At 39.5% G+C, this 12,788-nt stretch overlaps 1 long non-coding RNA gene across 4 annotated transcripts in view; it reads left to right on the top strand.

Moving 5' to 3' along the window:
• LOC123000882 (uncharacterized) overlaps window positions 1-9,870 on the top strand; it is a 55,609-nt gene extending 45,739 nt beyond the window's left edge. For 2 of the 4 annotated variants that reach the window (XR_006409242.3, XR_006409243.3), the window contains exons 5-7: window positions 5,720-5,885; window positions 7,024-7,138; window positions 8,749-8,897. This is a non-coding gene — a long non-coding RNA (uncharacterized LOC123000882). Of the gene's footprint in view, window positions 1-5,719; window positions 5,886-7,023 lie in introns of all 4 variants that reach the window. The other 2 variants (XR_006409241.3, XR_008959686.1) reach the window with 1 other exon arrangement.
• Window positions 9,871-12,788: the final 2,918 nt, after the last annotated feature.

Raw genomic sequence — 12,788 nt, forward strand, 5'->3', positions numbered from 1 at the left:
TGTCATGAAAACAACCTAAGTCTCATCAATCCCTTTGTACATTCATCGTCTTGCTGCTGGTGTTTGAGCCCACACCTGAGGAACACCCCTAAATTTCTTAATTCAATATGCTCCTAAGACGCATTGTTGGTATTTTGGACTCATTTCCAGAACTTTGCTTTTATTCTTGTAAAAAAGAATCAGTTTACCATGCTAACTCCTAATTCTCTCATTCTTCAGAATCATTGTCTTCCTTGGATTCTTGTTATCTGCAGAATCTATGTCTTTATTCACTTAAGTATTTTTTACTGCATGCCTACTCTCTGCTAAACTGTGTGTTGAATGTGGCGCTTTATAAGGTGGTCATGATACCAACTTTCATGGAACATTCTAATTATTGACGAGACATTTGAATGCCTCAGCCATGAAGACATCACCTTATGGCAGTCATTTAGAATCCCTTCTAGGTATCTATCGACAAGCACTATTTCCTCGATATGTTTTTTCAACCAATTAATAGCCCGTCTGATATATTGTCATTTGGCTCATTATCAGTACATTAGCCAATGCATAAGGATATGATTAGAGACTCATTTTAGGCATTATTAGATTACAAGTAATAGAAAACTTATTCAAAGTGGCTTAAGTGAAAATAGACTCATAAGGACACAGGGAATCTCATAAACTTAATTGTAGGAAATATTGCTGGGTCCTATGGAATTGGAAAATTATCAGTCGTGTTCTTTCTTCATTTCTCGCTCAAGAGTTCACCCACACTCCAGATCTCCTGCATTTTTCTCACTATAGGTTGACTACTTCTGGGAGATTCCTAGTTTCATCTCCCTTCAACTTTGACTTTCCATGATACCAACTTGGGCACCATTTCTACATGGACATACTTATCCCAGGACCTAGATTTTCATCCCTTCCATCCTCTGTCTGTTCTCTTTCTTTCTTGCTTGCTTTCTTGCTTTCTTTCTCTTTCTGTCTCTCTCTCTCAGTTCAAGTTCTAGAAGGAGAGCATCTGATTGGCCATTGGCTGATGGCAGATTGATTCCCCTTGGTCATGCTTGTTCAAACAACTGTGGGAGAGGAAGAGGGGAGTAGAATCATTTTTTCAGAAGATCTGTGTCTTACAGGGCTGACTAAGCTGATGAAACTGGAAAGGGAGATTGGGATGGCAGGCATGTAGTCTAGCATGCCACTCTGATGAGAGCATCTTTATAATATCTCTAAAATCTAGCCATATTCTGTCTATCAAATTTCCAATGGACTAATTTGATAATACTATCAAAAGAAGTGAGAGTAATCTGGCAGGATTTGTTCTTGGGGAACTTGTTCTTCAATTTTATCACATTTTCTAAGAGACCAAAAGCCATTGCTTTAACAATCCATTCTAGAATCTTCCCCGGGTTCAGCTTCCAGATCATAGATGTTTACTATGCAGTCTCTAGTAACTCTGATTCTCAAGGATACACAGATGATGGTTTACCATCTCATTTTCAAGTATTTTTAGTACATGGGTGTAGTGGACATGGAGATATGCTGTCCTGATCCCTCCTGAAGAAGGACTTGTTGCAACTACTCACAGTACTGTTAACAGTTGTCAGCTCTCAGCTCGTGCAGGGATATCTAGTTTCAGAGAAGTGACTAGCCCCTAGCCATGTTTTTCCAGGGGGCCCACATCCAGTGACTAACCAAGGTGAGGGTACAAAGGCTCTGCCACTTTAGTCCAACAGGAGGCCACTCTGATGGGCCATTTTAACTCCAGAGTTCCCTGAATAGTTGGCTGAGGCTGCCAGGCCTATAGTGCAGTTTGACTTCTTATACCCAGTCCTGATTCCTTCCTATTCAAGGGTACTTCTACCCACATGTGAAACTCACAAACTCATTTCAGCCTGCTTCACAAAGAACCCAACCTATGGCATGGTAAGACTTACTATCATATTCTTGACTGACATTTAATCATCTACTGCTATTTTGACATCTTTTCAATTGTTTTCTTTTGGCACATGTAATATCCTGTGTGTTCATCTTGTCTTCTTAACCTGTGTGTGGACTCTCTTGTGGCAACAGTCCATGTACTATACTTGTCTGTGTCCTCACTGCATTCTTATACCAGTCTCTTCTCATTGAGGTCATCATTGGCCACCATATATAAAATTGCATTGCATGCCTCTCAAACCCTGCCACTCCCTATCTCCTTTGCCTGATTTACATTTTCTTCATAGCATTTATCACCTGCCAGCCTATAGTTTGCTTATTTATTTTAAAAATTGTTTATCCCCCCTCAATAGAATGTAATCTCTATGAAGACAGGAATTTTTCTGTTTTGTTCACTGCTAAAACCCCAGTACAAAGATGGGACCTGCCACACAGAAAACACTCAGTTGATATTTGTTGTATTAAATTGAATTAGCCCCAAAACCTCCATTGTAGTGTTGTAAGAGTCTCTTATGATAGATCCTGACAGGAAATAGACGGCACATTCAAACTGGCTATTTGAGGAGGCATTAATTAAGGAAATATTTACAAAGTTATAGGAAGGTCTTTGGGAAGCCAAGGAGGGACACTGCAGTACTCTGGGGCTAGCAATAACAGGGAGCCATTACCACCCCTAGATCTGAAGGGACAAGCAGCTATGGGAACCCAGGGAGAGTAGTTATAAGGAGAGGGTCTTCTAACAAGAAATGTAACCTATAGTAGAGGGAGGCATCCAACTTGCAGTGCTTGGTAGGAAGGGAACTAGGACAATAAACACTGACCTCACTCTCTTCCCACCCTCTACCGCCCCCTGGAAACTCCTAATGGCCAAACTCCCATTGCTGGCAGGCAAAGGAGCTCATTGATGCAGTCCTGGAGAGCCAGCCTCCCAAAGCATAGAGCAAGGTAGAAGAGGGTAGAAATCCAAGGCTAACAGAAAATATCTGAAACACATCTTAAAGCAAATGAGCTGTTGCCATTTGGTCACAAAGTTGCCTGTAGGACGTGGGGAGATTTGGTTTAATGGATTGTGATTGAGAGAGAAAAATTCCAGAGGGGTTATGTGGATGTCATGCACTAGTGGGTATAGGAAGGGGAGAAATCTTCCTCCCTTAGGAAAGGAGAAGGTGAGTTTCTGAGAATGGGAGCTAGAACTGGAGAGAAGGCCTTCTGAATCTGTATGTTCTACGAATTTAAAAGAGGATGAGATGCTATTTCAGCTCTCGGATTCCTAGACTGAAGGTGGCTTCTGAGAAGCTCCCTTTACATTAGTATTCAAGCCACTCTGAGAAGATTCCAAGAGTGTGGAGAATGACAGGAGGGTTCAGCATCCAAGATTCTGGCTGTTGTTGACAGTGTTAAGCTGCAACTGTGGGTGCCAATCTGGTGCCCCCATTCCCTGCCTGCTGGGAGTGCCCTGCAGTGTCATTGCCCTCCCATGGCCCCGGCCACCTGCCAGTTGGCATTCAGCAGTACATTGGGGCCAGAGTGGTCCACCTTCCTTCTGGGTGAAAGAAGAGGGCTGTGAAATGTCCTGGGAGCCACCCCTAGTGCCAGACATGCAAACAAAACTGGCCGAGTGGAAACAAGCCGAGAACTAATGCAAATGTGGGTGTGGGAGACAGAGCGCACAAGGCCAGAGAAATGGCACTCTTCATTTCTGCTTGGTCGAGGAGGTGCTATTCTTTCTGAACCTGGGGCAGAGTGGCAGGAACAGCTGTTCAAAACTGTCTCTGTCAACTCCAGTGTAAGAATGTGAGCTTGGTTGGGGTAGGGGAGTATGTCTATAGTGCAAAACTGCACAGCATCCATCGACAATCTGTAAAGGCAATGGAGCTTATGTGTCATACAATAAAAAGAAGACAAGGAGGAATAAACTCCAAGTTAAGAATAGAGTTTGTTTAAGGCGTGATGGCAATCATCCCGAGGGTGGCTGAGGAAGGAGAGAGCTGGGGAAGGAGGACAGGATGCCATTGTGAAATTGCAAAGAGCAGTGAAGTCCTTCAGGTGGGAGAAACCTAGAAAGCTGATGGGAAGTGTTCCCTAACCATAAGATAAAGTCCAAACAGTGTAGCCTGGGTGGTCACAGGCATTTCCATGGTTTCCCTGTAACTTTCATTTCTGTTGATGACTTTCAAGTCATACTGATGGAATCTGATGATTTCCATCCCATATCTCAACCCTGAGATTTCAGACTTGAATTTTTTTTTTATTCAACAGGACGTTAGCATCTAAATGCCCAGTAATTCCTTCAGATTCAACCCATCCAAAATAGAAATCAACATTCTCATCCCCACAATCACCATCGTCCTTTATTTCTTTTAATTGCATTACATTCCCTCAAGTTATTCAGACCAGATCCCTTGCCACCATCATTACTCCCTTCCTTTCCCTATCTCTCTATCTAATCCATTACCAGGTCCAGTAGGCTTGCTCTCTCCTCTTCAACCCCATTATTACATTGTTAGTTCTGGTCTTCATTATTTCTTATCTGGGTCATGGCATCTTCTTCTAAGAGTTCTGTTCTCCATGAGTCCAATTTCTATGCTGCAGTCAGAGTGATCTTTTTGAAATTTAGGACAGATTATGTTGCTACCCTGATTAAAATTGTCCTCCCTTGTTTCAAGATATACTTAAAATTACCCAGCATATCTTACCAGTGTTAGCTGAAATATTACTTCCTCAGAGAAACCTCACCTGCTCTGTAGAGGTGGCTAGGCTCCCCCTACCTATATATTCTTGTACCTCCTTGTGATGGAGCCAGACATCTGTCTTACAAGTGGTGATCCCCTTCTCTTAAGTAGAGTTTCCATCGGTAAGTGGCTCTCTACTCAGGAACTTCATTTCTTACCCCTTGGCATCTAGGTGGAATGATATGGCTCATTTCTACCAATGAAACAAGAGCTCAAGTAATGTTTATCACATTCAGGAGTGGCTAGGTATTAGTGGCTAGGTATTATCTACTATCTTCCAGGCTGTTCCTTCCTCTCATTGACTAATTAGATGAAGAGAATTTAGAAAAATATTTTAGGAAGTTCCTGGAGAGTAGAAGGAGCCAGAAGAAGGAAGGAATCTGAATCCTCCATCAACCTTGGGAAGGAGAGCTGCCCAATCTGCAGCTGTAATGTGAGTAAGAAACAGGCATTTGGTGTGGTAAGCCATTAAAATTTGGGGATTGTTGGTTACATCAGCTAACATAAATTATACTAATACCTTCATTTACTTCCTTATCAGTTGTGATGGAATCTTAGTGTTCCTGATTTTTTTAAAAAAGTATGTCTTATCCACTAGGTTAAATTTTGAGAGGACAGAGGCAGTGTCTTTCTTGCTTTTATAACTATATTCATAGCATAGCATAATTATTTCATCTTTAGGTAACAATAGATCTTACCATATACCAGGCTCTATTGTAAGCAATTTAGTAACACCAACTCAATAAATGGATGCTCTATAAATATTTTTGTGTAAATTAATTAATTAATTAATTAATGCATGCTTTGCCCCCCACCTCATTTCTCCATCATTTTTGCTAACTTCTCCCCTAAACATTTTCTTTGGACTCCACCTTCCCTGGCCTACTTGCCTTTACCTGGTCAACATCTACTCATCCTTTAAGATTCTGTCCATGTGTCTCTCCCAAGGTCCTTTAAGATATGTGCAGTTTATTGGATGGCCTCCTCTGCCTGTGATCCCACAGCCCCTCGATAGCATGTCATGGTACTTATTTCAATGCTAAGTGGTTGTTTTCTCCTTACAGTCCTCTGTAGATGCTGAGATTCTTGTGGACAGTGGCAAGGTCTTTTGTCTTGTGCATCCCCAGTGTGAGCATGGACCTAGCACATCACAGAAACTCCACTAATGTGACTGGATAGATAAATGGTGAACCAAGTACTCCACAGTGGGACCATGACTGGCTTTTCAAGGTAGGTGTTTTTCTACTCTGCCTTTTCATCTTATTTAATCACCCTTTCACAATAGACCTCTACGCTTGGCTCATTGCGTGGTCAGAGAGTAAGCTAAGCTACTGTTAAAAAGATATCACAAAATACAGTGCCTCAAGACAGTTTGAAGGTTCTTTCTGTCATATCATAGTGGGAAGAGTGTCTGTTCCATGAGGTCCAAGAACCCAGGTCCTTCTATTTTGTGTTCTGTTACCTTTAGGGTATTGCTCTTATTAACATGATTATAACAGGCTCATGTGGCCCTAGTGGTAAGGAAATAGGATCTCCAGCTGGTCGACAAAGACCCAGTTAAACCTCTTCAAAGGAAGAAGAAGAGAACTTTCTGATGGAACACTGGGAGTCTTTAGTCAGTTCACCTGTGCCCACTAAAATCGTAGCCCACCCCAGATCCCCTTTGGGACCTCTGCTGACCACTGTCATTACTGTCTTCTACAAATGATAGCATTTTGAATGGCACCGACCACCTGGAACTTGGACTGGCCTTGGACCTTCGGCTCTCTTTTAGTGAGTCTTTCTCTTCCTCTGAAACATGATTTCCTCAAGAACAGGGGCTTGGGCACATGAATAAGTACAGAATAATGAAAAGAACACAGGCGCTTGTGTCAAGCTGAACTTGGCTCAGAGAGGCACTGACACTCACTAGCTTTGAAAAGTTCAAGTAAGTGAGTTGTTCCATCTCTCTTAGCTCCAGTTTTTAGCCAGGAGCAATAATTCCAACCTCCTGGTTATGGGGATGAGAGCCTGTGTAAGAGTCTAGATGGAATTCGTATTCACTGAATAGTATCTGTTACTATGATGATGAACCCGAGGATAGTATTTTATTTCTTCTATGGGGACAGATTATATAAAACATTAAGTAAACACTTAGTAAACATTCACTGAAGTTTTCTAATGAAAAATTCCACCAGTGAAATTGCATCCTGAGTGGGTCAAGATTCCTAGACTGGGCTAATCGTTAGGTCCTCTCTTGACTCTAGAACATTGTTTTTACTACTTAAGTGGAATTCAGCTTCCTGGAGCCAGGGACAAGAAACACGAGCTTCTGATCAGGTGAACTGCTGCCTCCTACCCACCCTCCATTACTCCCTTCCTTTTCCAGCATCCAGATACTTCCAGTAAGAGTCAACGAAGGTCGTGATGCTGTGGTTGTGATGAGAGGAAGTAGTGTCACCAAGCTCTGTTTAATTGACTAAAGTCAGGCCATTCATTTGATGGTGGGTATTTGAATGTCTTTTAGAGTCATCATGAGAATAAAATAAGGTAATACATGTGATATACTTAGAAGATTGTACAGAAAAATTGTAAATGTTCAATATTACCAATTATTAGTAGCAGAGTAGCAATTAATTATCTATTCTATAAAATTCTGTAGATATGGTGGAGGTTGTAGGAGTACATATATACAATATTCACACAATCAGAGGGTCTTGAAATTCTGAGATCTTCCAGTCTTGACCTTCACCTAGGCCTGTGTTTGTGACTGATTTGGTTTATTTGAAGATATCTGTAGGCCATTTGCTAGTTCTGTTCCATGCTCCAGAGAAGCTACCTTCTGCCTGTCCCTCTCAAAAGAAAAAATGTGAAGATCAGATGAGACGGTGTCTATTAAATGCCTTGGTAACTGTGGGGTGTCCCACAATACCGCTGAGTGGAGGTGGGCGCTGTCCAGCCCTGTGGCCTGAGGGAAGGGTGCTGTCATCGCCAGTAGCTCCGCAGCCTGCCAGAAACTGATTTGTAATCTTTGCACCTTTCAAAGACTGCTTTCCCTTTTAAGCTGTTTCATTAATTGCTGTTTCCTGAATAGTAAAGCCTAGTCTCTGATTTCACTCATAGAACAAAGATGATTGGTGTCCTCTGAGCCCCATGAATGGTTGCATCTTCCAGCCTTAAGTCATTGGTGTTCCCTCCAGCACAGGTAGTCTCACATGATGCTTAGGTACCTTCAATATCTTTCCTAAAGGCTTTTAATTATATCCTTACAATACGTTTTTTAAATAATGAAAACCATACAGCACATCATTCCATCCCCACCCCACCACCCCCCAAAAAAGAAAGAAAAGGGCCAGTCTATTACAAATGAAGATGTTTTACTTACGTATCAAAGGCTTCTAGAATCTGATTCTGGAAAGTTAAGTCTATCTGTGCTTGAAAATAGAGTCTTATATGCAGTGTCTTCAGATGGAACGATCACAAACTCCATACGTAAAGGGAAATCAGCCTTGGCCTGTGTTACTTGGAAAATTGAAGAAAAGGGGGTTTGGAACTTGGGTTATTCAGGTAATTACCTATTCCCTTAGAGCACTCAATGCTTTTTAGACCTGACCTTCAACTCTTTTGTGATTTTTTTCCCCAGCTCTAAAACTTGAACAAATTCATCCACTTGGATTTTTTTTTTTTTCTATTTGATTCAGATATTTGTTCCCAGCCTGAGAAATTGCATGCCAACTTCCTGCCAGGAGCACCTTTCCACAGCTGTGTTATAAATATCTAGGAAAAAACAGGGGAGGATTAAATAGAAGATTGCAATACAATTCCTCCCAGTGCCAAGGTAGTCCTGGGAGGTTCAGATAATAATATCTCACATTTACAATTTAGATCTTGAGCCCACCGAGCTAGGAGTGGATCCAACTTATTATACCTTCCACAGGGCTGATGGCATTTAAAGACTTGCATGTCTATGTAATGATAACATCTATTATTAATTAAATTATTCTGTATTAGAAAGCATGGTGATTTTTAAATAACTTTATTCTTGGATCACACCTAGGTGACTGGTAAATGTGCCTTGTAATTATTTAGCATATTTTTGTCATCTGAGTTTTAGAAGTCAGAAAGTGACGATGATTCTGCCCAAGGGTTCCTGTTATGCAGAAAACAAGACTGTTCTGATTTTAATGGGTAAGCATGCAGACAATTATCATATGGTTTCACTCATTTATGGAACATAAGAAGTAGGAAGATTGGTAGGAGAAGAAAGGGAAGAAGAAAGGGGGGGGTAAACAGAAAAGGGAATGAACCATGAGAGACTATGGACTCTGGGAAACAAACTGAGGGCTTCCGAGGGGAGGGGGGTGGGGGAATGGGATAGGCTGGTGATGGGTAGTAAGGAGGGCACGTATTGCATGGTGCACTGGGTGTTATACACAAGTAATGAATCATGGAACATCGCATCAAAAACTAGGGATGTACTGTATGGTGACTAACATAATATAATAAAAAATATTATTAAAAAAATGGGTAAGCATGTAGAGTAGGGCAATTTGTATGAGCTTTTTGGATACTGCCCTGTAGGTGGTTTTTCATGAGAGGCAAGTGAGGAGGTCATGCGTGCGAGAATATGGGCAGAGTACAGTCTACGGAGGCTTCAGCAGCCCTACCGTCCAGCAACTGGGAGATCGGAGCAGGAGAGGATGAGGGCACATGGAAGAGTGTGTGAGCCCTCCGAAGAGGAAAGACAGCACAAGTGTGGGCACCACGAGTAGCCTCTTTAGTCTCTTGCCCTTTTCCAGCTTTCGATTAGGGCCAGTCTTGCAAGGACAGCAAAACTGACTTGTTTAAGAAGCTTGTTTGTGGTGAGACCAGGACTGTAGGCCAGCTCTATTGACTTCTAGACTTGAGTGATGTCGGGAGGTCAGCCTCACTGTTCCACAGAGAAAAAGAACCGATCTAATTCCAACACTTCCTCAAGGGGCAATGAATCTTTTGCCTAATCATGCAAAGTAAACCGTCTCTTCTAAAACAGATTCATTCATTCATTCATTCACTCACTCACTGTGTATTTACACAGTTACTGCCTTGGTTACTGGAAATAGCTTTGAACATAAACAATTCAAGTCCCTGTCCTTGTGGGGATGACATTCTGGCAGAGAAACAAAAATAACAAGTAGGCAAATACGTCAATGAAATTATTTCAAATAGAAGGTTATAAAGAAAGTTAAAAAATAAAGAACTGATGGGATAAAGTGGGTAGGAAATAATAGATGAACATAGTGGTAAAGAGCAGACAATAATTTAGGGATTTCCATTAACTAATAATCAAATATTAACTTCTGGCAAATGTCTTTAGATTATAAAGACCTCATGAAAAGAAGCCATGCAAATTAAAACAGTAAACTCAGGAGATGGAAGCATTAAAGAAAATATTAATTACTACTTTTCTATTGCTTTTTAAAATAACCACTCTTATTATAGAAATAGCACATTTATTGGAAATAATTAGACCATAGAGAAGACTAAGAAGGAAAAGTAAAATATGATAAAAACAACTCTTAAAATTTTGATATTTTTCTTCCAGTTTCTTCTATGCATATGAAGATATAACTTTTACATGTGCTGCTTTGAAACTGGCTTTTCTGGACTTGTGGCAAACCATGAACATCTTTTGCTATTAATTACAAAATTACATTATGCATAATTTTTATGTACTCTTGTTGGGTGATATTCCATTGAAAAGTGTACCAAATATATGAAACCAGTTCCCTGTTTTGAACAATTGTTTCTAGTTTTCACTCTTGCAAGCAATGCTTGATGAATAATTTTGTATCTACATCATTGCATGTTTTTTGAAATAATTTCTGTAGAGAAAATATCCTAAGAATGGAATCGCTAGTTCAGAAAGTCTGCAGTTTTACCAACTTTGAATTATATTGCACACATTTTTATGAGAGAGAATTTATCAATCTATACCAGCAATTGATGAGTGCTCTTTTCCCCACATTTTGGCCAATTCAGAGCAGTACGAAACATAGGAATAGGTGAAAAATGGCACACTGCTGTTTCGTTTTTAAAGATTTATTTTCTTCATTTTAGAGAGAGTACGCAAGGAGAAGGGGCAGAGGGAGAGAGAGAGAATCTCAAAACTTCTTGCCAAACACAGCCCGACACAGGGCTTGATCCCACAACCTTGAGATCATGACCTGAGCAGAAATCAAGAGTCAGATGCTTAGCTGACTGAGCCACCCAGGCGCCCCAAACCGTTATTTTAATTTGCATTTCTTATTACTAGTGAGATTTATAGTTTTTAAAATTTTTTACTATTTATATTTCTTCTTTATGACTCATATCTTTTGCTAATTTTTAACACTGAAGTGTTCATTTTTTTCCTTAGTAACTTGCAAGACATCTTTATGCCTACTATGTGCCAGGCACTGTTGCAGGATCTGGGGATAGACTGATGAGCAAGAAAATATTGGCTTTAAAAAACCTTTCCTAGTTTATTCTTTGTTTCTTCAGTTTTTGCCAGTAGAATTATTTTTAGAAGTCAAAATATCCTTATGTTCCTGTATGGTTTCATCTTGCAGTGCCATGTTTAGAAAGCCCTTTGTAACTTCAAGGTTATAAAAACTAGTCAATATATTTTCTGCTGCTATTAATTGAATAATTTATCTTTTCTCCACAGATTTAAAATGCCATCTTTATCATACACTAAATTCTTAAATATACACAGGGCTGCCTTGGGATTTTCTACTTGATTTCACCTGATATATCTATGTTGGCACGAATGTCAAATTATTCTAAGTATTGTGGTTTTATAACGCATTTGGCTATCTGCTAAGGAAAATCTCAATTCATCACTCTTTTTCAAAACATTTTGCATGTTTTTACTACCAGAATTTTATCAAACTCCAAAAAGAAATTCCATGGGATTTTCTGAAGGATCAAGTTACATTTATAGATTAATTTGCAGAGATCCTGTACGATATTCCTGTAGTAAGAATACAGCTTCTCTGTATTCAGTAATTTAAGGAGTTTTTTGTTTGTTTCTTCTTTTCCAATATGGTGGATTTTATTTGTTTTTCTTGTGTAATTTATCTAGTTAACATCTCTAGCACAATGTTGAATAGAGTGGTAAATATGGACGTTCTTGCCTTGTTCACAAACTTTGGGGATAAGCACCGAGCCTTTCTATATTCATTATGAAGTAAGCTTCTATGTGACCCTCAGCAAAGTTTATTTGTTTTCACTAAAAGGATCTTGCATATTGTTTGGGTCCAGTTTATTTCTATATATTTTATTTCTTTGGTTACTAGTGTGAATAGGATCGTTTTGCCATCATATTTTTTAGCTGATCATAATTGGTTAGTAGGAAACCTGAGTTACCTATTGATTTATTGGTAGCCTTTTAAATGATATATTTTATTACCAGCTACAACTCAAAATACTAGATCAGTGGTACAGCATGAGAACCAGCCAATCAACACAGATCCTGGGTGTGAATGGCTTACACACACATTGCATGGCATAGCAGCTGAATACCAACGTGGATGTCAGTTCTAATATTTTTTCAGATAAATCTTCTTTTCCCAATCTCTTTCATAGGTAAGCAACCATAACATCTATAATTCCTGGCTGTTTGTCTTCCACCTTTACAATATTTTATTTTTATATTTAATTGCATTAACTAGAACTGCAGGAGAATCTTTCATAGAAGTGGTAATGATGGAAATCCTTGTCTTATTCCTGATTTTATTAGAAGAATTGGTCAGGGGTCGATACTTCTGTAAATAATACTAAGGAAAAATCTATTCCATTCTATTTTAATAGTTTTTTAAAAAAATCAGAAATTGATAGTGAATTTTGTCACATACTCTACTTCCACCCTTTATCAAGATGTTTGTATGGGTTGTCTCCTTTGTCCTATTAATATAAATTCTATGAATCCATGTCCAAGTTGAACCATCATGGCATTCCCAGAATTGAGCCTCCTTGGTCATGATGCATACCCTTGTGTTATACATCAGTTATTTATTCATGTTTTATTTAGTAGTTTTGTATCCAATAGGCATAAGTATTATTGCTTATAGTGTTTTTTTTTCTTGTGCTTTGACAGGTTTTGGTAAAAGATTGTCTTCATTTCGCACATGA

The sequence above is a fragment of the Ursus arctos genome, unplaced genomic scaffold (assembly GCF_023065955.2).
Source record: "Ursus arctos isolate Adak ecotype North America unplaced genomic scaffold, UrsArc2.0 scaffold_17, whole genome shotgun sequence".
NCBI classification, from domain to species: Eukaryota; Metazoa; Chordata; class Mammalia; order Carnivora; family Ursidae; genus Ursus; species Ursus arctos.